This window comes from Mauremys reevesii, linkage group 1 (assembly GCF_016161935.1).
Source record: "Mauremys reevesii isolate NIE-2019 linkage group 1, ASM1616193v1, whole genome shotgun sequence".
NCBI classification, from domain to species: Eukaryota; Metazoa; Chordata; order Testudines; family Geoemydidae; genus Mauremys; species Mauremys reevesii.
In genome coordinates, this window is record NC_052623.1 from 91,430,680 (window position 1) to 91,457,416 (window position 26,737).

At 39.3% G+C, this 26,737-nt stretch overlaps 1 long non-coding RNA gene across 2 annotated transcripts in view; it reads right to left on the minus strand.

Annotated features, from left to right (window-relative positions):
• Positions 1-18,423: 18,423 nt before the first annotated feature.
• The window catches only part of LOC120377075, a 111,830-nt gene continuing 103,516 nt past the window's right edge, over positions 18,424-26,737 (minus strand). For both annotated transcript variants that reach the window (XR_005587474.1, XR_005587475.1), the window contains one exon: positions 18,424-20,924. This is a non-coding gene — a long non-coding RNA (uncharacterized LOC120377075). The remainder of the gene's footprint in view (positions 20,925-26,737) is intronic.

Below are 26,737 nucleotides of genomic sequence, written 5' to 3' on the forward strand. Positions count from 1 at the left end.
AACTGGGCACCACAAATTCCCACAAGCTAAAAGGGTCAATAGATGGGGAAAAGACTTGGGTAAAAAGGAAGGTCTGGAAAAAATTAAAATCTTTTGTCATGGGAAGTTAAACTATAGCTGGATGGTTGTCTCTCCAGTTGTGAATTTTGAATTTATACAATAAAATATGAGATTATACATGGCAAATAGGGTCATCATTGCCAAATCTATACTGATGGCTCTAGAGATGACAACGCAAGTAGAATGGGAACGGCCTTTTGTACCCCTGAATTTGGAATTAAGAGATCCATGGGACTATCCAATTTTGTGGCCATTAGGATGGCACATTATGATGGGCACTGTTGGCACTGAGCTGGGTAAGGGATGTATGCCCCAGTATGACTGCTATCCTATCTGATTCTTTATCAGGTAAAATGGTGATTAGAAAGGGAGCCTCAGAAAGCAAGAATGAGTTAATCAATGAAATATTGTTCTTAGCTGTGGAATTAGCTATCTATAGCTATCTAGCTAATATAACTGTATATTAATAGTGTGGGATCAGGCATATGTCAGGATAGCAGACAATGAAATAGCAGAAAAAAGCAATAAAAATGCATTAAAATGTGATTGATGTAGAGATCCCTCTGAATAAAACATGACTGCAAAAGTTTGGTTAAGAGAGAACTTAAGAAGGAATGGCAAGAACTATGGACAAAAGAGTTAAAAAAAACCCACAAAAGATGAAGGTTCTATGAAATATGTCTTAAACTTGAGATAATGGTATGCTTAATCACTATGATAGAAGAAATGAAGTGTGCTGACAGGTTACTGAGAATGGTAATCCATATTTACTAAACAAGCCCAAACATGGATGGTACAACACAAGTTAAGTCCAAGAAAAGTTGAGAAGCTGCTTTGCTGATTCAGAGATAATTATACAGAAAGAAAGATTCTTTATGAAGAACTCATATGCCTCAAGGTGAAATAATATAGCCTGAAAGAATTGGTGAGAGTACTGGAAAAGTAGGGTAGTAATAAAACAAAATAAAATAAAATAAAATAAAATAAAAACAAAAACAAACAAACAAAAAAAACCCTTACGTTTCTTTTTTAAGGATACAGGACTGGGTGAGATAATTTAGATTTGTACATATATGAAAACTGTAGTAGGTGACAGTCATAGGCTGCTGCACCATAAAAAGAAAGAAAGAAAGAAAGAAAGAAAGAAAGAAAGAAAGAAAGAAAGAAAGAAAGAAAGAAAGAAAGAAAGAAAGAGAGGCTGCAGGGTAGAAGTCTGCACTCACTCTCTGGACATAGAGAAGAAAAAGCAGAAACCCAGGGACAGAGTAACAGCCCCGGGATCCTAGCTCTGAAGGAAGGCTTTACCAAGAAGGGTGGTGGAGCAAAAGCCTGATAGAGATGTAGTGGGAAAAAGTCTAGGGAAAGAGCAGCAAGATTAGGGACTGTGCAAACCTTGGCTGCTGATTCAAGGGTCCATAGGTTGGAACTGGGAGTAGTGGGTGGGCCTGGGTTCTCCTGTCTGCCAATGTGGAAGTGGCATAGCTTTGAATTGGCGGATTCTGGGAATGATACATGGTCAGCCATTCCAGTGAGACTGATACCCCAGAAGAGGAAAACTACAGTGAACTGGATGGAGGGAGAAGCCATGAAGAGGAAGCATCCCGAGTCACAAAAAGGAAGGCTTGAAACTCCTGGAGTGTGAGAGGGGCCACAGCGTGAATGAAAGTCTGAAAGGGGTATCAGACTGGACAGAGCTATTCTCCAGGCACAGCCTAAGTGGTGAGCAGAGAATCTGTGACAAATCTCCATTACATGGGCCCTTTCAGCATCTGGAAGGCAAAGTAGCCAGTCCCAAGCCCACATACCTGCTAGTGCTCGGAGGAGCCCTTTTAGGATTTCACTTTATTTCTCTCTTAATCTTTCTTTTCAGTCTATATTCTCTACTGACCAATTATTATTGCTACTAAGGTTGTTCCCCCCCCCCCCGATTTGCTATTTTAAATGAGAAATGCCCAGACAAATTGTTAAAATACATGCTATCAGGAAATGAGAGCACTTGCATTTGTCTGCAAGGAGCACAAGAGACAAGAATGAGACATACATATTCCTCTGAGGGTGCTACAGCATTATTGTTCATAAAAATACACTTTACTGCTTAAAATTCTACAGTCATACCCTGCTGAATGCAATGGACTGATCAACGCTCTCAGTTTTTCCATTTAATATCAGATGGGAACTTGAGTAAGAGTGTAAGTATTTACTGAAAATGAGCAGAATTGGCTTTTGATTTGGCAAATCTTTGCTTCTTGACTGAAAAGATCTTAGCAGTGACTATTCTAATTAGTAAATATGTGTCATTGCATATTTGTTTTTTCTCCTTTGCAGTCAGCTTGCTTAGGAATTCTGTGGAAGGTGATGAACTTTAGTATATGTAGAGATTGTAAATTAAACTGGACAGTATTTTTTTGTCTGCATTAGAATAATTTACAACATCCCACTAAAAAACTTTGTGGCATATGTATCTTGAAGGAGCAACAGCCACCTTTTACTCTCACCTTGTGGCTGAGCAAAAACAGAAAGTCACGGTCATCATGGGTTGGATCCATTTGGATGACAAATCAGTTATATGGATATGTATCATAGGGGTAGCTGTGTTAGTCTGGATCTGTAAAAGCAGCAAAGAGTATTCACCCACGAAAGCTCATGCTCTAATACGTCTGTTAGTCTATAAGGTGCCACAGGACTCTTTGCTGATTATATGTATATGGTAATCCTTGTGGTAACCAATTTATTTACAGAAATATACACAAAGTCCTGCTATCCTGAATAGATAACACACAGATTTTTTGCTGAAATCCCAAGCCAGAGACTCCAGACCAGTGCCCAAGAAGCCAGTGTCTTTCAGTCTCTCGTTCATTTATACAGCCCTTACAGATCTATAACCCAAATTGTCTCATGAATTGTAGAGACAAAGCCTCTCTCCAAGAATGATCTGCTGATTGCTTAACACACAGTTTTGGATACAAACCCTGCTTTTCCCCTGGGAAACCTTACTTCACAAAGGATATCAGCTGAGTGCCTAACCCAGGTGTGAGTAGCCTCTGACACGCAACTCGCCAGGGTAAGTACCCTGGCGGGCCGGGCCAGTTTGTTTACCTATTGCGTCAGCAGGTTTGGCCAATTGCAGCTCCCACTGGCCGCAGTTCGCCGTCCCAAACCAATGGGGGTGGCAGGAAGCTGCGGCCAGCACATCTCTCACCCATGCCGCTTTCCGCCGCCCCCATTGGCCTGGGACAGCGAACCACAGCCAGTGGGAGCTGCAATTGGCCAAACCTGCTGACGCAATAGGTAAACAAACTGGCCCGGACCGCCAGGGTACTTACCCTGGCGAGTTGCGTGTCAGAGGCTACTCACACCTGGGTTAGGCACTCAGCTGATATTCTTTGTGAAGTAAGGTTTCCCAGGGGAAAAGCAGGGTTTGTATCCAAAACTGTGTGTTAAGCAATCAGCAGATCATTCTTGGAGAGAGGCTTTGTCTCTACAATTCATGAGACACGTGCCAGAGTTTCCCAACCCCTGGCCTAACCCGTAACACCATTAATGACTGTCTCAATTCAGTGATTGTATTGCATTTCAGCTTTCTATGGAGCTTTTCATCCTGGGTGATTACATCAGTAACCGATGAACCTTAATGCCCTGAGCCTCTTTTATAACTATATATATATATATATCTATTAAACAGAAATAAGTTTTTTGAAATCTTTAAAACATCTAATATCAGTGAAAAGAATTCACAGGATTGCAGAGATCTCTGAGACTTTCCAACAATCAGGATACATTAATGATCTTGTTACTGTCACGTCAAATATCAGCTCAGGTCCATGGAAAAATCAAGCATTGCTTATCTTCTCAAATTTTAATTATTCTGTATGAAAAAGAGTTTTTTTGTTGTATTTTTTTTAAGTTTGGTGCTATAAGACTTTGCAGTAGTCTTCAGGATGCAGAAGTATTTGTCTACACTTTTGCTTTCATAGTCCATATGTTTTTGAAGAATAGTGAGTGCAGATGTGGTTGCCCCATCTCAAAAAAGATATAATTGGAATTAGAAAAGTTACAGAAAAAGGCAAAAAAAAATTATGAGGGGCATGGAACAGCTCCCGTATGGGGAGCAATTAATAAAACTGGGACTTTTCAGCTTGGAAAAGGGATGACTATGGGGGATATGATAGAGGTCTATAAAATCATGACAGGTGTAAGAAAGTAAATAAGGAAGTGTTATTTACTCCTTCTGATAACACAAAAACTAGGGCTCACCCAATGAAATTAATAGGCAGCAGGTTTAAAACAAACAAAGGAAGTATTGTTTCACACATTGCACAGTCAACCTGTGAAAATCCTTGCCACAGGATCTTGTAAAGACCAAGATTATAAAAGGGTTCAAAAAAGAATTACATAAATTCATGAAGGATAGGTCCTGCACAGAGATGGGAGCTGCGGGTGGTAGTGCCTGCAGATGGTCAATGTAAACACTATCTTGTAGCCCGTCCAGGGGCGGCTCTAGGCACCAGTAAAACAAGCTGGTGCCTAGGGCGGCAAAATCTAGGGGGCCGCAAAAGGCTGTGGCCCCAGCTCATCCTGCCGCTGCGAGCCGAGGAGCGGCCTGTCCCCTGCCGCCGGGGGGGGCGGCAGGCTGGGCCGGCGGACCTGCCGCAGTCATGCCTGCGGGAGGTCCACCGGAGCCCCGGGACGACTGGACCTGCCACAGGCATGACTGCGGAGGGGGCGCTCGTCCCGCGGCTCGGCTGGACCTCCCGCAGGCATGACTGCGGCAGCTCAAGCGGAGCCGCTGGACCTGCGAACCGTCCGCAGCCGCGGGAGGTCCAGCCGAGCCACGCGGGACCAGCGGTCCCTCTGCAGTCATGCCCGCGGGAGGTCCGCTGCTCCCGCAGCTCCGGGGCGCCTCCCGCGCATGACTGCTTGGGGCGGCCAAAAAGGTAGAGCCGCCCCTGAGCCCGTCAGCGGATTACCCTGATGGTCTCAATGTGGCCTGTGGGCTGCAGATTGCCCACCACTGCTCTAGGCACTTTTAGAAGCCTGGTATGAGAATTGAAAATACTTGGTGTTCAAATTTAAATCTGAATATTTTGCACTGTTCTAAAGATGGTTCTGGTACAGTTGATGAAAGCTAGAAGAGCTGGTCTTTTGGAACCACTAAACTAGAAATTACAGGCATCCTAGAATCTGGAAGATGTATCTGTGCAACAAACAAATGGTACCTTCCATCAGAGTGACCTTTATTTTAGATTAAGACTGATAAAATGAGAAGGAACAAAAGCAAAGTCTCTGTGAGATAGCACAATGTTTGTATGTCCCTTCTGTAACAGCCTGCCCTGCACTGAATATAAAAATAGCATAGCAGAGTTCTTAATGGTAAAAACAAAACAAGACAAAAAAAACTATTGTACACAGCTTCTTTTTTTTAAGAAATAAATCTTACATAGCTAATACATCTCATAGGAATTAGAAACGGCAAGGCTAATCTCAAATTCCTTTAAGAAAACTTTCCAACACTTTTTCTTCTGAAGGAAGATTAAACCAATCACTAAAGCTAACAGCATGTCCCTGCTTGTTTCCTATAAATTACAGGTTATTATTCCCTCTCTTTCTTCAAATCACACAGGAGCTGGTTTCTAGTGTTTGAAAATGATAGCTACAGGACCTCAATTTTGAGAAGTTTGTGCCTGAGAGACAGTGCTGCCAAGGATACTGCTGATGGCACTACAGCCAGTTTGAGAGGATCTGGCCCTGCATTTTTAGTCACATCAAAGCTTTTCGGTAAACTAGTTCCTACATATGTAAAATAGGATTTGTTACACATACCTACTTTGCAGATGTATTGTACAGTAATTCTACAGTAATTGTGAATACTGTAGAATTGCTACAGTTTTGAAGAATACACACTAAGCCCACTAGAGACTCAGTGGACTCAACATCTCTAACTTATTTGTCACTTGTCATTTGCTGCTCCACTTTCCCAGCAGGTGGCTGATGGTGCCTTTGAAGATCCATGTCCACCATCCCCAACCCTTCCCTTTTATTGCAAATAAATCAGTTCAATTTGGGGTACCATAAATAAACCTCTTGCAAACCATCACTAACACTTCAGGTGAGACCTGGGTGCATGGGTGTGATTTTGGTGGACAGGAATCAGTTATGTTTGGTGCCACTCAAACAACAACAACAACAACAAAAGTCATAGACCCCAATAAAAGTATGTAGATCCTGGTTTCTAAGCTAGAGTGCTGAACAGAGAGAACAATTCTTTGGCACTTGGAAAACATAAGTGTATGGGTAGATTTGAAAACATTCTGTGGCAAGGTAAGAAACCAAGACATTTTGAATGGTATTACTTTCTTATTCAAAAGTGAGTCATGTTCTCAGACCAGCAAATAAAATAGGCTGAGATCCCAACAGATCATGTTTGATTATCTGCCCAAAGTTAAACAAAGAGAGAGGCATGGCATTTTTATTGTTAGTGACTAAAGAGACACAATCTGTGAGGAGCTGAGTGCTTCACCTAATGTATTTTGTCTCTGGAGAGAAACCTATCCTTCAACTTTTTGCTCAGAAAATAAGATGAGGGACAATGATACTAATGAAAATTTAAGAGACTGAACCTATCTTTTTGTAGCTGCTGCATGGGGATTTTGTATCTATTTTAGTCCAAAGAAAAGGTAACAGTAGTTTGATCCATATTTAGACAAATGGCTTTGACTAACAGTGGATTGGGAAACTTACTGCTAAAAGATATTTATATTAGTAATTGCCTTCATTCTTTCTGAGAAATGAAATAGGATAAATAATCTTACCTGAGGTAATTACTTGCAGAGACTTGAATGGGGTTTTCCACACTAAAGTATATGTAGTCAGATCGGCATTTTGCCAAACAAGAGCGCTGGAGGATCTTCTGTTTAAAATAGCTTTTTGGTGTGGACTAGCACTGTTACTGGCTAAATTTTGGCTGAGAGATTACTCGAGTAATACAAGACTTTTTGCCCCACTTTCCCCCTGACCACCATCACAGTCAGTGTGCTATGGCTAGTTTTGTTTAAGCTAATATCAATGTCAATACAATTAAATAGGTAAGATCTAAATCTAGATCTAAACCAGTAAACATACATGGATATGTCTCCAGGTAGCCTGATCTATTAAAAATGGCTATGGCTCTTGCCAAAAAGACATTGTGATAATGAGTTATGAGACACAGAATGGAAGCATGTACTTTAAATAGAAAAAGGAAATGTCCTTTGGAATTACTGGATGGCTTCTTTCTAACATTTCTTCATTTCAGTCACTTATAACTTATCTATATGCAGCATATTGAGGAACAATGCATTGTTTCTCATTAGCGTCACGTCATGAAGCATATGATGACAGACCTAAAGTTGATATACTGCTACTGTAAGCAGGCATAAGAATGAGAATATTAGATATATAGAGATGGGTGAACACAGCAAAGAAGTAATAAATAGTCTTGCAAATAAAACCCACTGACTCACTTTATTGTTATTCATGACACATTTTATTTGCTTATTTGTGGATATTTGGATGAAGGTACTTTATTTACAGCATTGTTCACAGAAAAAATAAGTGAATAAATGCTCTCAATATATTTGCTTCCAAAGTGCTCTTGTGAGCATTTGGAAAAGACAATGAATGGATTAGACTAATTATTATGAATGTTAGAGGATAATTTGGGAACAGAAAAACAAACCCTTCATTGACATAGGCCTTCCAAATAGGAGCAGAAGTGTCACTTGTGTCCAATCACATGTTGCACATAATGAATTAAAAATAGTAAATACACAAGCTATTCATAGAACAAATTCTAATAATGAACATAATAAAAATTATTATTCACAGATAATCCATAAACAGAAAATGGGATTAAGTTCTTTCAATAAATTATTCACAATGAATAATTCAACATGCTCTACTTACATCTACATAAATCCATCATTTTCTTGGCCTTATTTGTATTGTGTATAACAAATGTAAACCATATTTGCAGAAGCACTTGGTTTTGCAACTAGGAATGAATATATATGAGTGCCTTCTGAATTTTTGATAGTATCTGTTTTACGTAGCATCTGAGTAGCAGAATCACAGTTGGTTTTCTTGTTCTACATCCTTGGTATCCTATCTCTTGTTTAGAGACGGCTGATCGTGAGAATCAGCTTATTTTCTACTGTAAATCACAAGTACGAATTATCAGTAATTCCAGCTGAACGTGTGTTTGTTACATTCATTCTTTAGATTAAGGAAAACAAAGAACAAAAGTAAAGTCTCCATAAGTAAAAATATGTAACTGGGATATCAGAGAAAACTATGCAGAGCTACTACTGCATGACTTTCCTTCCTTCCTCCTCCACTTTTGCATAGACTGGAACTTCTGAAGTGATAAGTTTTTTTCTTACTTAATTGGCCTCTAAGAGTTGGTAAGACAACTCCCACCTTTTCATGCTCTCTGTATGTGTATATATATCTCCTCAATATATGTTCCATTCTATGCATCCAAAGAAGTGGGCTGTAGCCCACGAAAGCTTATGCTCAAATAAATGTGTTAGTCTCTAAGGTGCCACAAGTACTCCTGTTTGTTTTTCTTTGAGTGACTGTACCTGCCCATTTTACTTGAGGTGTGGGCATACTCAGTGCACTGAAGCCAGATACGTTTTTTTCCCCCAAGATGGTACCCATCTGGGTGATGCATGTGCTCTGCACATATTCATGCTGCTAGCTGATGATATAAAGGGATGGAGTTGCCCATAATTCTCACGCCCCCCCCGCCACCATTCCTTCTCACTGCCCAGGATCAGTAGTCAGATAGTCAGAGTGTGTGTGACTGTTTGTACAATTTTTCCTCTTGTTTAGAGAAAAGTTAATTAAACTTTGTAAATTCTTAGTTTAGTTGTTTACACATAGTGGTACTCTTTTCCTTAATTGTTGTTTTATTTTTTTCTGTTTGTTTTCAACTTGTACTTACTATTATTGATGCTCAATACTAGGGCATGCCTAAGTCTACAGATTTTAAACCCCACTCTGGCTATACGAAATCTATGCTAGTCAGTGACCCTGACTCCCATTGTCTAAGCAGGGGTCGGCAACCTTTGGCATGTGGCTCGTCAGGGTAAGCATCCTCAGCCTGCTTCCTTCCGCCCCATTGTCCTGGAGCGGCAAACTGCGGCCAGTGGGAGCTGCGATAGGCCAAACATGCCGACACGGCAGGTAAAAAAACTGGCTCAGCCCTCCAGGGTACTTACCTTGGTGAGCTGCATGCCAAAGGTTGCCGATCCCTGGTCTAAAGTGTTTTAAGTGAGGGCCATGTTTGGGATGAGTGCCCGATTTCCAGGGGATTCAAAACAAGGGCCAAGAAATACAGGGGTTTGAGACTTTGTCAAATTCTTATGGAAACTTCCTAGTGTCTCTCCCTTGGAAGCCAGCCTCTCAGAGCATGAGGGACTGTGCTCCATTTCAGAGCATTCCACTATGTCAGGGGTAGGCAACCTCTGGCACGCTGCTCGCCAGGATAAGCACCCTGGCGGTCTGGGCCAGTTTGTTTACCTGCCGTGTCGGCTGGTTCAGCCGATCGCGGCTCCCACTGGCCACAGTTTGCCATCCCAGGCCAATGAGGGTGGTGGGAAGCCACAGCCAGCACATCTCTCACCCACGCTGCTTCCCGTCACCCCCATTGGCCTGGGACGAAGAACCATGGCCAGTGAGAGCCGTGATCGGCCGAACCTGCTGATGCAGCAGGTAAACAAACTGCTTACCCTGGCGAGCCATGTGCCAGAGGTTGCCGACTCCTGCACTATGTATTGTTGCTTCTCCCCATTGGATGACTTCAAAAATGAGGTATCATTCTTCCTCCCTGATAGTGTATAAGAGTTTGAAGAAGTCGAAAAACTTGCATGCCTCTAAGTCTAATAGATCTTCCTCACTGAAGAGATCTCAGTCCCCAGAGGAACCCTACAGAAGTAAAACAGATATTGGTAGGAGAGCACCAGCTCTGGATAGGCTAGCACCAGCTCTCGCTAGGCTCTGCCCAGTATTGCATACTATCCTGGCTCCACAAGCAGTGTCATTGATTCCAGCACTGACATCTGAACCATTGCCTGTGCATCTGATTCCTTTGTCTGCACATCAGCAGGCAATTGAGGACACTGCATTTTTGGTACTGCCAATACCTGAGTTGTATGCAGCAACTAAAGACTTGCTTTGCTTTTCAAAGTTATACAGGAAGTAGTTATTGGTACAGACTACTTCACAAGCTCTGGTACTGTCTTCTTCATACAATGGTATGCCATTCAACTTCAGCTTTGGTGCAGCAAACCTGCAATGAGGAAGGCTTCCACATATAACCTCTTGGTACTGTCTCAGGCCTCGTCCACACTTAAAAAAATAGATTGATCTAGCCACGTCACTCAGGGCAGTGAAAAATTTCATACCCTGAGCACTGCAGCTAGACTGACCTAGCCCCAGTGTAGAGGCAACTATGCTGATGGGAGAATTTTTCCATTGAGCAAGCTACTGCCTCTTGGATATGTGGATTAACTACATCGACTGTAAATCCCCTTCCAGTGATATAGAAACCCTTGACACTACAGCTGAAGTGCCATAGCTGTGCCGCTGAAATGGCTGTAGTGTAGATAAGGCCTCAGGGAAATCCACTGATGCTTTACCCACTGCCCATCATGTCTGGTCTCAGATGATATTCACCTGCACCACATGGTACTGTTTCACCATGGCTGTTTGACTACTCTTTACTCTTCTTCAGATGCAGAGGTGGGATTTTATACAGCCCAGTCTTAATATAGGAGTTCTAGAAGCAGGTCTAGAGATAAGGGATAATGGGACACTTTTAACTGGGGACCCATGCTTATCAATGGCCCTTTTGGACATATCACCAGCTTCACGTACTTCTCCAGTTCCTTACTTGGTTAAGTCACTTCCAAGGCAACAGGAGATATCCAGTGCTGATCTGAGTGCCAGACCCAGTATGACCTTTATTGATCAAGTCCCAGAGGGGTCTCGGGCTGATCCTGACCCAGTTGATTCACCCTCAATGCATCCATCTGTTCAGGATATTTCTGTACAGGTATACCTTAACATGTCATTGTCCTTACCTAATGAGGTGACAGTATCTGAGTCCACTCCTCTGATTCAGGATGATAATAAGACATACCAAGAGTTATTGAAAGGGTGGACAATTATCTTGGTATACAAATTGAGTTGGTGCAGGAGAATCCACATAAATTAGTGGATATCTTGCAGGGCCTAGCAGAGTAGCTTTACCAATTAATGAAGCTATCTTGAAGTCCTCGCAAATTTTATGGCTGACTCCAGCATCTCTTCCACCAACTACAGAAAGAATGTGGAGGGAGGAATTATGTGCCATCCCAATGTTATGAAGATTTTTATTTGCACCCTACCCCAGGTTCATTGATGGTGACTTTAGTCAATGAGAAATCATGCCCAGGTCACACTAAATCCACCCACAAAACATAAAGACTCAAAAAAAAATCTGGAAGGAAAATGTATTCAACATCAGGGTTACAGTTCAGGATTGTAAATGCTCTCATGGCCAGACGAGGTTTTTCAACCAGAGATGATATGGCAATATATTTACTGATAAACTACCAGAGGACACTAACCGGGAATATCAAACCATGATAACTGAGGATCATGTGGTAGCCAGACCCTCCCTTCCAGGGGCCTTGGATGGTGTGGATTCCATCACTAGAGTGATGGGATCTGCAGTCACTTGGCTGCAATCATCTGGATTTCCTGCAGAGATCCAAAAGACAATTGAGGATCTTCCATCTGAAGAAAATGGACAAAGCACTCTATTTTCTACAAAATTCTAGGGCAACCATTAGATCTCTAGGTCTGTATACACCAGGCCCTAAGAATAATCAGTTTTGTTCTCAGACACCCAGAGATATCTGTTTTACCCTCCAAGGCAATTGAAGAGATGATTTAAGTCCCAGAGGAGACCACCTACTCTTCCCTCTGCTTGAATGTCATTCAAACAGAGTGCATCCTCTACAAAGTCTATTTACTTCTTAGTTGAGGACAGCGAACCATTGTGTCATGATTTAATCTGTGCTATACTTCCCTTTGGCAACAGGTTATCCCACTTCCAAAGTGCTTGGACCCCTATTACAATGGATTTCTGGGTTCTAAGCACTGTGTGTAGAACACACTGCCCTTCCCCATTCTTTTTCAGGGACCATTCTCACAAGACTGTTTTTATCCAAAAACCACTGTCTCCTTTACAACTGGGTGCCATAGAAGAAGTACCTCCTCAGATAGGGGAAAGAGATTCTTTTCCCATTGTTTCCTTAATTAAAAATCCAAGGGAGTCCTCAGACATATTTTGGATCTGAAAGACCTGTACAAATTGGCATGGACACTCTAGCTTCTATTATCCTGTCTCTGTATCCCAATGATTAATACTCTGCACTCAACTTGAAAGACCCTTACTTCCACATGGCTATATAAACAGGCAAATACCTGGACTAGTGAGGTTATTTTCTCCTTGTGTTTATCATTGGTGAGCCCACAAGTGGAATACTGTATCTGCTTCTGGTGTCCATGATACAAGAATGTAGAAAAATTGGAGAATATTTAGAAAAAAGTCATGAGAATGATTAAAGGAATGGAAAATATTCCTTTATAATGAAAGACTCAAGTTCAATCTGTTTAACTTATCAAAGAGAAAGTGAAGGGGTAACTTGATCAGTGTATAGGCAGAGTCCCCTCTTGTGTAAGTATGTTCCTAGAAGGTATGCAATTAGCCATATTAAAACTCATTGTTTGCTTGCACCCATCTTACCAAATGATTAAGATCGCCCTGTATCAGTGGCCTGCCCTTTTCATTATTTACCACTTCCCCAATGTTTGTGTCATCTGCAAACTTTATCAATGATGATTTTTTGTTTTCTTCCAGCTCATTAATATAAATGTTTAATAGCATAGGGTCAAGAACTGATCCCTGTGGACCCCACTAGAAACACAATTTTGTGGTGATGATTCCCTATTTACAGTTGCATTTTGAGACATATCAGTTAGCAATCTTTGAATCCATTTAATGAGTGTCATGTTAATTTTACATCTTTTTTTTGTTTTTTTTTTAACCAAAATGTCATGCAGTACCAAGTTAAATGTCTTATAGAAGTCTCAGAACATTATATCAACACTATTTATGAACCAAACTTATCTCATTAAAAAAAAAACAAGTTCATAGAATACCAGGGTTGGAAGGAACCTCAGGAGGTCATCTAGTCCAACCCCCTGCTCAAAGCATAACCAATCCCCAGACAGATTTTTGCTGCAGATGGCCCTCTTTGGAATTGAACTCACAACCCTGACTTTAGCAGGCGAATGCTCAAACCACTGAGCTATCCCTGTTTGACAGGATAGGCTTTTCATAAACCCATGTTGATTTGCATTAATTATATTACCCTTCTTCAATTCTTTATTGATCAAGTCCCATATCAGTCTCTTCATTATCTTGGTCAGGATTGTAAGACTAACAGGCCTATAATTACTGGGTCATCCCATTTACCCTTTTTAACTATTGACACAACATTAACTTTCTTCCAGTCTTCTGGAACTTCCCGGGTGTTCCAAAACTTCTTGACAATCAACATTAACAGTCCAGCAAGCTTCTCAGCCAGCTCTTTTAAAACTCTTGGATGCAAGTTATCTTGACCTGCTGATTTAAAAAATGTCTAACTTTAGTAGGTGCTGCTTAATTTCCTCATAACATACTAGGGGAATGGAAAGTGTGTTATCATATATGAATACATCTGATTTTTTTCCCAAAATCAGAACAGAAATATTTATTGAACACTTCTGCCTTTTCTTCATTATTCTTGATAATTCTACCATTTCCATCTAACAATGGACTAATACTTAGGATTATTTTTGTTCCTAGTATACTTAAACACCTTCTTATTGTCCTGCTGGCCATAGCTCTCTCCTTGTGTCCATGTGTTTCCCTTATCAATTTTCTACAATTCCTACCTTCTGATTTATATTCATTACTACCAAATTCCCCTTTTTTCTATTTGTTCTACATTATTTTTTATAGCTGACCCCACTTGCCCTATAAACAAGGCTATTTTTTTAAACAATACTGCCTTTTACCTCAATATTGGGTTTGGGGCCTTTTTGGACATCTAGTGGTGGTCTTAAAAAATCCCAAATATTATTCAAATTTTTTAAATTAAATTCTTCTTCCCAGCTTACTACGAGTTGTGGTACATTCTCCATCACTGACAATTATAAAGCAAGTTGTATTGTTTTCCAAAAACAACTTCCCTAGTTCAAACAGAATTAAATCAGGCAAGTTCTATGGCCTGTATTATTCAGCGGGTCAGAGGACATGATCACAATGGTCCTTTCTCACTTTATTATGAATCAATCTATGAAACAATAGATACTCATCTAAACAGTATTTTCATTTTTCTCTTAAATTGCATTTTTCCTGTGTCTGTGTTCTTCCTATTATCTAGTAATCACCATATAGTCCCTTCCTGGCTGCCAACTGAGTACTAAGACCTAAGAGCTGTGCAGAAACACACTTTTATTGTTAAACTGGTGAAAATCGTACCTTACCCTAATGTGACAGTTGCCCCTTGAAAATCCCAAAGTATGAGCAGCTAGGATCAGAACTCCCAGTATAGGCAGCCAAAGCATGGGCTAATTTTCAGAATTCCTGGACAATCCACTCTCAGCTTTGAAAATTATCTCAATTTTAAGAGTACCTGATAAATAAATCTCAGTGCATACTCCAGTGCCCACCTTTGAAAGTCATCCTACTAACCTCTCTGAATGAATTTCCACCTTACCTTCTCTAAGATGGGAATTACCATACTTAACTAGCACACATGGGGTCTTATGAATATTAATGTTTCTAAAGTGCTTTAAATTAAAAAAAATATATTTTAATTGCTGGATATTATTAATAGTCATGTGTTGTACACACATAATTAATGTGTCCCTGAAAAAATAGACTCGCAACGTCTATGACAGCATTTAACGGGTTGAAATCTAGCTTTGTTGTTTGAGTGACAAACATGTCTGAAACTGTTGGGAACCGTAATTTGTCTCTTGATTATTTTACAAATAATTGTGGAGACTAAGGTAGATAGGGAACGTGTTAAAAAAACTGCTGATATGCTAATTTGACTGCTGTATGGAATGGAAGTGAGTGGTTTGATTTCTCAACCCACGAAAGATGGAATATCAGAATAACTGAGACTCATGCATACTGGACACTGAGACTGGATTCCGTATTACTGGTTTGGTGTGCAGATGTGTATGCCTGTGTAATGCAAGTGTATTGATCTGTAACTACATTTTGTCTTCTACACACAGGACACTAACATTTGTTCAATTGAAGAAGTATTTGTAGTGAAGCTTAGAATCTCAGCAGGTCTTGGACATAAACCAGCTATCCCTACTCCCAGGTTTGCATAATTGGATCTTAACTCTATAAGGCATGAGTTAGAATCAAGACACAGCAGCTACTTACTATATTTTTGACCAAAAAAGTTCAGCGTTTGTCAGCCTAAAGTTAGGCTTCTAAATTCATATTTTATCCCCTTTCCTGGACTCTTTTTTTTCAAAAAGCACCCTCTGGTCCAAGTAATTAAAATATAAATTATAGCTACTCAGCACTTCTTAAAATTAGACTACTTCTTTATAAAGCCCAAGTGTAGAATTAAGTGCCTACTTTGGGATAACAAAGTTTGAAAATTTGAAAATAAGAAACCCAGATGCTGTATTTTGAGGTGAGAGATTTTATCTCTCTGTGTGTGCTGGTGAAGCTACAGTATTTTTAGTATCAGCTATCATATTTCTGCATCTTAAAAAGTATCTCACCAACAGCTCAGTTAACATTAATTGAATTGCTTGTTAGTGGCCAGGAAAATGAGCTTTTATTTTTATTTTTAATCAAAGTGGTAGAAATAGACACATGCTTATTAAATAACACACATAATGCATAGCTTATTTTCCCCTTCATCTCATTCAGAATGGAAGGATGACTGTGTTTAAGGATATGGGAAGAAAAAGGTTTTCATCAACTGACTTCCTCTGGAATGTTTCCTAAGGGTGTAATTCTGCACTAGGAAATCTGAATTCCACAATACATATTTTCCCTATGTGCAGCTTTGTCCTGGAATTCTAATACACAAGATCAAGAAGCTGGAAGAGGAGGTAAAAGGTGTGGAAAGATTGTGTGAAAAGAGGAGAAATTGGCCCCAGGAGAAAGTCAGCATATGCACAGTACAGTCATAGACTGTTGAAGCAATGCAGGTAGATAGGTGTGGTGGGAGGTTTGCCAGAATATGTGCTACCATAGTTTCTTTTCCTCTGTTTCCACAGATGTCTTGTAATTTTGCTTCCCTCCACCTTATCCAGTGGAGGAAATACATTTCATTGTCCCAGGTAATTTGAATTATTCTAAACTCTTTTAGGAACAGTACATTTTAATCATAATATGCCAAATATTGCATAGAGAAACAGATTTGCTAATTAACTAATAAATAAATCTCATCCGATAAAGATGTTTAGTTCTCTCTATGCCTTTGTCTTTAGTATAAAAAAAGGTGTGGTCTTAACTCTCAAGTTAATTAACCTGACTTAATTAAGTTAACGTAAAATCCCACTGAAGATAAGACAGTTTGTACTTAAAGACTTTTTTCATTTTGGTCTAAATCTTTTACAGTTCCTTGTCTTTTCTTCTTTTTTTTTAAGAAACCAAACCAGAAACCATAAATTTTAAACATTGTAGGAAATGAATCCCATGTGACTTCCTGGAGTGACAGGGAGAGGGGCAGACCTTACGCTCCCTGCCCCAAATGATGCATGAAAACTCTGCTAGTACTAACTAGCAGGATTCTGTCCCCTAGACAGGAACCCATGTGAGAGAGAACATGTGCCTAGGGGAAAGGATGCTAAAAGTCTGACTTGAATTGTTTGCTTTGAACTGTAAATTCATATACAATTACAAATATCTTTGTATCTTTACAAATTAGTCTTTAATCAAACCCCTTTTGATAAAAGAAACCCTGTTGTCCATAACTCCCTCTGCAGTAAGGAGGGTTATCTGTTGATGCATGTTTTACTACCTGGCATGGTAACATTGGAGAAAGCATGTATCCAAAAGCCCACAAGAGGATCCAGAGGACATATGGAGACAAATACAATCTCACCAAGAATGCTGCTATTTACAGTTGGAAAGTAATCAGCATTACAGTACTAATTCTTGTACTGAATAGATTGTACCACATGCATGACAATGTCAAGTACCCATTATGTGGGCCAAGCAGTGGACCTAACCCTGACCTCACTTTCACTGGCTTTATACCCATATAATTCTGCAGTCAAGGGGACTACTACAGATTTATATTAGTATGAATTGAGAATCAAGCCTGTCATGAGGATAAATAATGAAAAGTAAATGGAATAATTTGATCAGAGGTGTTAATATTGGATAGAGTTTTAGCTGAATGGGAGTGATAAATAGTTATCAGTTCTAGCAGTTGATTGACATTAATAGTTAGTTACCATGGTGTGCTTTGCCTAAAACTATTTCTATTCTATAATTGCATACTAAGACAAAATCTATCAGTCAATGTGTCTAGTCCAATATAAACTACGTAGGACCAGATATAGATATACTGTTGGTCTTCCCCTCACCCCAATTTACTGCATCATTTGAAAATATTACAGAGGTTTCCAAATATTGAACAGGGCACAAAGCAGTGAAATTAAAGGAAGTTTCACAGAGCTTAATTTTCTTGTTTTGTTGGTTCTTCCAGAGTAAATCAATTTAGCTGCTTATTCAGGAAATCGCTTAAGCACAAGCGCAAGTGTTTTCCTGACTCTGGATGAATTAATCTGGCGCCTAAGTGTCCTCAGCGTAATTCAATATAAGCATTTGCAAAGTGCTTTAATGAATGAGGATGCTTTCCTGAACCACAGGCTTAGTTAGTAAAAAAGAATGCAAAATTGTGACTGCAAACCACCATGCTTTGCAAAATGCAGGGTTTTTTTACTCAGATCAGGAGAGAAAAAGAACAGAAAGCTGTCTCTTTGTATAATATCTCCCTTTCCCCACTTTAGATGGAATATGGAGTTGGAATTTATATCGTTATTTGTTCATGAAAGTATGAATAGTTGTCACTTTGCTACTGCTACAAAAGCAAAATTGAAGTGACAGCAGAAGAAAGCTGTCACTTACTTCCTTCACTAGTCTTCAAACATAAAGTATTGTCAAATGTGATTCTTTTTTTTATTTGAAAGAGAGAGTGAGAGATTAATAGAATACAAATATGGTCACTGGTGGCTAAGAAGTAAACAAGATAACAACATGTAGAAACAAAACTCTGCATGGGGCAGTTGTCTACTCTTACAAGAAAGTAAACATAACAGGAGTTGACAGTACACTCTCACACATGGATTCTTTTTTGTTGTTGTTAAGTCTGTCTTTTAGGAGGAGAAAATATTGAACAGAATACAAGAGTTTTCTAAGAACTTTTTCTTGTCTAACTGGAAACTGTTGCCTATGTTTCAAAGAGCAGAACAGTAATGGCTGTCATGTTTATCCTCTCTCAATGTGGAATCCTGTCAAAGTGAAATGAGGCAGAATCCTCCAACTCAGGAGATATAGAAAATGGCACAGTTAAAATACAAAATCTGTGGAGAGTTTGAGATCAAATCAAAGTTGAAGCAATGATTTTAAATTATTCTGCTTTGTTCTGACTTGACTTTAATTTGCCATCCTGCATATTTATTGTCAAAGTTCTTCCAAACCAATGTCTTATCAGGCTGACATGACTAAGGCACATCAGTTTCATAGCCAATGGTACATAAGGGAGTAATGTGGCTAGCATCACATCTGACCACCTTTCACTGCCTTAACACAATATATCAGGTACCTATTTTGCAGCTGGGTGAACTAGAGATGACCCAAGCCTCAAGCCCATGATATTCAGGTTTATAATCAAGTACTCTTACCACTCAGCCACCTTACCTTGTTTGACATGCACACTCCCTCACTCTCAAATTACACTGGTAAACTGAATTTATTCTTCTGTCTTTTTTCTCTATCAGCAGGTGGTCTCTTTCTTCTCCCTCTGCCTATAAAGTACCACAGCCACTATCTCCATCTTCCCAAGGTGATTGTGTGTCACTTTTCACCTGCCTCCAGCTTCATGTTAGTTCTCTCCCTGACCTTGTATGTGTGCTGTGCTTCTGTCCTGCTGGTTCACAGCTCAACGGTCAGAGAGAGAAACTAGTGATGGGGAAGAAGGTCCTGCAGGTAGTGCAAGCTGGGGATTGAGAAGGATACTGGGAAAATCTGGATTTATCTGAGGGAAGAGATCTGATTAGTGCATTGTGATGTTGTCAAAATGGCAAATAGCCTCCCTGATTGCCACTTGGGAGGTAGGCTTAAAGTGAGCTCTGCTCTGAGAAGTTACTGTCTATAATCACTGTTGTTTGTTCCTTGTTTTTCATCTCTACACAACTGTTTTCAGTTTATAATATAAAATTTGGTTTGTTTTCCCGTAGTCATGAGCCCTGCAACCTGACTTGGGTTTTAAAAGTACAGCTTGGGTTTTAAAAGTCCTTTTGCATGCCATCAAATCTAATAAAAGCTGAGATAGACTCTCAGTTACACTTGGGTGATTCCATTGTCTTAAAATCATGCCCTCAGTGACAACTGTGCAAGCCCCATTGCCTTCAGTGAGTTTGCACAGGTATAACTGGTTGCAGCTTAGTAAAAAATTCCATTGGTGATGCACAAGAAGGCAAAGAATCACGCTCACTCAATCTTAGCTCTGTTGGCCTAGCAATGCCAACCAACTATAGGGGAATAACTATAGGTCACCTTTATACCACTGCATCCATACTAGAACTTGCATCAGCAAACAAAATATATCCCTAACTGAAACAGTAATGCTGATAAAACTTTTAAGTATAGACCACCTGCACCTCATTTTATTTACTAATGTGTGATGGATTGTATCTGTGGCAAAGGAACTGCAGTGGAGAATGCTTATCCATCGGTGTAGGTCTTGTCCACAAATTAAGGACTCACAAAAGTACTTACTATTTGTTAATAAGACTAAAGGGTTGGGGAGGGGAGAACCAAGCCCAGACAGCTAATATTTATCTTCTACACAGCAAACAATTCTGCCAGTAATTCATTGTAAAAGATAAAAACTGGAACTACTAAACATCTTTCACTTCGTTATGCCTTACTAAAGCTAATGAATAAAACAAGTCAGTTGAGGTTATTAAATTTAATGGTTAGAATTTAATGGTTTTCTGTTTTTTTCTGCATAATGCAACTGTTCATGTCAAAGAGGAAGAACAATCTTGTGGTTAAACCACTGGACAGGGATTGTTCTTGTCTTTGCCAGAGATTTCCTGTGAGACATTGGGCAAGTCACTTAGGACAATATTTAAAAAAATGGCCCCTGAATTTGAGTCCCTATATTATTTCGAGTGCAACGCTGTGTACCCAGCTTTGAGTACTCATGACTAAGGCAAGTGTGCCAATAAAATGCTGACACCTGTACTGAAAAATTTAAATAGGAGGAAATGACAGCTGATCTTAACAGCTATGACTAAATATGCAATAGAGTGAGAAGTGCTATTTCAAAACATGCTATCTTTCCAACAACAGTGACAAAAGTTGGGCAATATAAAAAGGGCATTCTGAAGAACATTACAAGGCTTTGCAGTGGTAGACTGGTCCCACAATGAATGACTGGATCATTAAGATGAGAATGGTCATAGGATGAACTGAAGTTTGTAGTGCTGTCCATGTTGTTCTTTTCATTCTATTTGAAACAATGAAATATTGGCTGGTTAGAAACTTTTTTTAAGAGCATGGAATGTTTTGGTAATGGAAACAATGCAAGATTGTGCAAGTAATCAAAGGTTTTACACAGGACTCATGTAAAAAAAATGATAGGTGTGAACTCAAGGCAGCCAAAGTGGCATTTTAGCACATTTAGTCCCATTAGATTTGAAAGTGACCTCATTAACATATTAATGTATGGACTTGTGTATCTTGGAGAGCATTGGAATTTCATTGAATATGGTGGACTCTCAGACTGGTCACATATACCAGTTGTGCTTGCTGTTTTACCTTTTTCTTGGATCAGTCCTTGCTAAGTGAGCTACACTGAGCTAGACAACCAAAATATATGTGTTTTAACCTTGAATTTTGTTGGTATTAATAAAACAATAATAAATACATAATTTACATTAAAATAACAATAAAGGTATTCAGTATCATTACAAAAGATGACCTGGTTGGTCTGGAATGTACTGTATTCCAAAATCTATTAAGCAGCGCTTCCTTCTCTTCTATTTGCCCACAAATTGATTCCAATACGTTTTCAGTTATTTTTTCTAAAATAGGTTCATAGGCCACAAACTATTTGGGACATCTTTCTCTCATTGTAGACTCAAGCCACGTTAGTCTTCTTCCAGTGCTTTGGCACCTGACCTGATTTCTGAAATGTATTAAATATTTATTGCTAGAGGTTCATCTGTTTCTTCAGCCAGTACCTTCAGAACCCTTGGGACTCATTCCATCTGGCTCTGGAAACTTGTGTTCATTAAGTTAGCTAAGTAAACTTTTATCATCTCCTTTCTATTGTTTAGTTCTATACTTTTCTTTTTATTTCTTGAATTTGGCTCCTGGTGCATCTCTATTCCTGTCTCCCTCTTCTTAAAAACAGAAATACTAGCAGCTGCATCTCTTCTCAGTTCTGTTTTCCTCTTGCCTTTCTTTTGATTTGCATATAAATAATCTCCTACATTTCTTTCATTGCAACAGGCCCCAGTACTGCTTGTGGGTCCACTATAATGAAATCCTGGACCTGTGAGAAATCTCACTGATTGTAATGGGACCCTCTATGGACCCAGTGATGGCAACAATGGATCTCCATGAAGGATACTGGATTCCTTAGTCAACAGAATTTTATTGAAGGGGAACATGAAAGAAAATACAAATGTTAGGGGGCAATGCATATAAAACAAACTAGCAAGAGAGAAGCTTGGGCAACCAGAGAGACCAGGAGGGAGGTAAAGAAATGAAGTTGTGAAATGCCTTGAAAGTGAAGAAAAACTGGTTTTGTTCTGCTCCATACCCCATTAGTTGTTATATAGCAGATTTGAACTGTAAAAGTGCTTTGATTTCATTTATTTTATAATTATCCATACGGTTTGATTTGCATTTATGCTATGATGACCTACTGTTCCAGATTTTCCTGATTTCTTCGCTTATAGGGTCTGATAAAATATAGCATGGTTTTGTTATTGCCTATGGAGAGTGAGTGCCCTCTTCCTTTAGCAATATGCAAGATAAGCATCCAGCAAATTAACCCAACTGTCCTTGTGTCTGTCCACCAGTTATTAGTCACAATGATGGTCATAGTTACTCAGTCATAGTCATAATTGTGGATATTCAATAGTCCTCAGATAGTAGGGTCCTATTGTGCTTGGCACTGTAAAATCAGAGAATAGAAAACAGTCCCTGACACAAAGAGTGTACAAGTACAGCTGGTTGGAAATTTTCCAATGCAATTTTTTCTGTCAGAAAAAGCTAATTTGTCAAAACCAAAACATTCTGTGGGGAAGTTGAGATTTGTATGAATCTTTTGGTAGAATCCTGGCTGATTTTCTTCCAGTTCACCTGCTTGTCTCCCTGGCTCCTTGGCCTTCCAGCTGCTGGGCTATACAGAACCTGGGCAAGCTAAAAAGGTACCTGGATTCCAGGGTCCCTATCTCCACAGCAGCCCATCTAGCTGGGAAGCACAGGCTATTGGTCAGAACTGGGAGCTGATTGAAATTGATATTTATTTTCTTCATAAATAATTAAGAAAGACAAACAACAAATAAAAGTAGCAAAAAGTCCTGTGGCACCTTATTGTTGCATCCAACGAAGTGGGTATTCACCCGCGAAAACTCATGCTCCAATACGTCTGTTAGTCTATAAGGTGCCACAGGACTCTTTGCTGCTTTTACAGATCCAGACTAACACAGCTACCCCTCTGATATTAAACAACAAATAAGCAATTTGTCAAAAGTACAAAACTTTGCAATTTTTCCCTGCTTTCCCCTGCCACAGCCAATCTCCTGCACTCTCAATGGCCACAAACAGTGGCCTCTGTCTACATCCTGTACAAAAACAAACAAACAAACAAACAAACAACAACCTTTCAGCCTGAGTCTGGGAAAAGAAAGGCCAGGGGCAATGGCTGAATGTCTACTCCTGGTTGTTTCTCACCCCCTGGAGTTGGCGGATGTGTCCCAGCCATAGCCCTAGGAGGAGAGGGCAATCCCTGTCGACTCGCCATTTGCTACATACACTATTATTATAACTATTTCATTTCTTATTCATTTCTTATAGCTGGAGTTGGTAGTTAGGGTTACCTGATTCTTTCTATGATAAGATTCGGTTTCAGTTGCTTATAACTTTTGCCAAACTTTAATTGTTCAGGCTGAAATTTTCCATGTTAGATGATTGTCTCAGTCTAAACTTTACTGGAGAGTGTAAACAAAAACAGTTCTGAAATATTAAGTTAAAATATATTATTTTGCCCATGTTTAAAAAAAAAAGAAAAGAAAAAAGTTTTGTTGAGATACTGTAGCACTCCTATACACTCGAGCAGGGACTTGAATTGTTGCAGGGGGGTTACCCTGGAAGTATGTGCTTTTTGCTGTACCTGTGGGGAAAACACTCAAATCTGGAAAAGATCTAAGTTCACATATGCTCAATACGCACTTGTTAGAGCTAAATTCTAACATTCTGTGAATTCTCTAAACCAGGGCAGAGCATGATCTTTCTTGCAATTGCTGCTGTATGATGCTGTGATACCAGACATGAGAACTGAGCACAAGGGGTCTGTATCTCTTGTATTGTCAATGCTCCCCCTGTTGGCACCCAAGAAATATGGAGGAGGAAGAAGCCTGACTGAACTGGAGAGGAAACAAAAACTGGCTATGTGAAGGTAGGCAGGGGTCCTGTGGGCAGAAACATGTGATCACATAATTAAAGAGACTTTATTAAAATGCCTACACAAACGGGGGCCAAATAAAGATTGCACAGGCAACCTAAACGCTGACATTGCGTAATGCTTGACTTTGCAGCCTTTATATTCTTTTCATATAGCTTTTGTGTATAATTTATATATATTATCACAGTATCAGAGATCAGAGCTGCATTATGTTAGGTGCTGTACAAACACCAAGTTAGAAACAATCCTGCCCTGAAGAGCTAGAAGTCTCAATAAACAAGACAAGCTAGTAATAGAAAGTGAAACAGAAGCACAGAGAGATTCCATGACTTGCCAAAAGTTCCAACATGTCGTTTTCAGAGCTGTTAGTTGAACCCTGCTCTCCTCACTCTGAGTTCATTATCTTATCTGATGGATTGTCCTGTCCTTCTAATATTTAATGGGCAATTAATTGTTTATTTTAGTACATATTTAAAGCTTCCTGTATGTATAATTACTGATATGCACTCCCTCTTCTGCATTAAATGTTAGACAATGTATGCTCTATTATTTTAGTGAAATAATATACATTGTTTAACTTTAAGACAGTTTTATGAACTCTCACCGCACAACTCTGCACATAGGCATCTCCAAAAATAATATGACATAGGTTGTTTGCCCTAATTCTGATTCATTCGATGAGTGATCGTATTGATGGCTGTGAATGACAGAAGCCAGAGGCATTCTTGCGCAAGGTTTAAGGAGTAATGAGACATGGTCTACACATTGTGCATATACATCACCTAACCTGGAAATGGTAGCAATGTACTCCGCTCAGTAGATTAGTTTTATTTAGAGTAATCTGCAAAGTATTTAGAGGAGCTTGCAAATGGGGCTACTTCTACCTGGAATATATGGGGATATTTATATTCTTTCACAGTATTAATGTGAACCCTTTTAGAAGGAAATTACTTGTTGAACCAAGCTTTAGGCCCTAAGTGAGGAAATTCAGTATGAACGCTTTTATTGCATTCCCAGATCACACCATCAAGACTGACATTTTTCTTTCATAGTTATGAGTTAGAAATTTTAATTTCCTGGCTTATCTGTCTGTTTTACATCCTTACTCTATTTACATCATCAAATTTTGTCTTTAATTGCATTCTGTATAATTACTTTTCAGTCATTTCTCAGATAACGCGTCCCTCAGCAATAGTTGTTCATGCTTGATTATCGTTGTGTGTAATTACCCAATGAACTTTAACTTGGTTACTTGACCCTTTAATACAGAAGAGGGAAAAAGATATTGATCTCACTGTTGATTAGAGAGAAACAAATGAATCATATTATTGTATGACCTAGAAAGTGGAAATGCAAGTCTTTAATTAGAAATCATCTGTGTGTGTTGCTCAGCTCCTAAGCCTTTTTTTAAGATTGTCTTATTTGGTTGTAACATCATCATTGCACAAAAGAGGCAGATAAGTGTCATACAGTCATAAATCTAATATAAGAATAAAGGTGTTTGTCTGAGGGGGAGGGGAGTTTTAATTATGTAAAGACAAAATGAAATTATTATTTAAAATATTTTACTTATCTTAACAGTACATTATCATGCTCTTTCTCTAACAGTGACCCCACACTAGGAGAGAGAGCTGTTTGCATTAGCGATCATTTTGGACATGATTATTAAGTTCTAGTAGATTTTATCAACATTTATTTTTGCTGTTGAACACAACACTAAATGATTACCAGTACATAATAGGGAAATGGAAAGGGGATTGTTAGTTCTCTTTCCAATGAACCCCACATATAGAAGCTAAATTATATATGAACATGTCTGCTTGCCCATCAGGCGGCTCAGCAATTTGATAATCCCCCCTTCAACACATCTTACTCTTGTTCAAAAAGTGGCTTCCATTCCCGGAGCAACACTCTTCTGAAATCATCCTTCTGCTACTGGAATGGGGCAAATCAAGTGAGCAGGGAATTGCATATACCAAGGAATGGTCAACTTTTTGTAGAAGTTTTATTTTATGTGTTGGTGTGTGTTTGATAAATATCTGATTAATAATATAAATACTGTTGATGGTCCATTGAGTTCACATGACAAAATATAACTTGTATATTGGCATGTCTCTCAGAATGAATAGCTGCACCGGAAAGCTTATGGGAATAGTCATGCTTTGTCAAACAAAGACAATAACCATCCTAAGAGGAGGGAAAGAGAGGGATATTCCGATCCCATGCCCTTTACAAACAGAAGGCAAGCAAACAATATTACATTATCCTGTCATGACAAAAGATTTTAAGTAATACAGAAATAAGTGACATATAGGTTGCACTTGGATAATAGGTGAACTTGGATGTGCCATAATAACTTATGGTCTGGATCAGAATTCAGAGTATCTGTGATATCCACTAGGTCCCAAAGGAACCCTGAGAACTACTCTAAACTGGACAGCAACAGTTGTCCAACCGTGTATCAACGTATTATATAATTTTCTGTAACCACTGGACAAAGGAGAGGCTTATTTTGTTCCTGAGCCATCCTGCTAATTTGAAGATGTAGATAGATATGTGATATGTTTATAGAAGTGAATGTTTTGTATAGGAATGGGTGAAGCTTGTGAAGTTGCAGGTTTTTG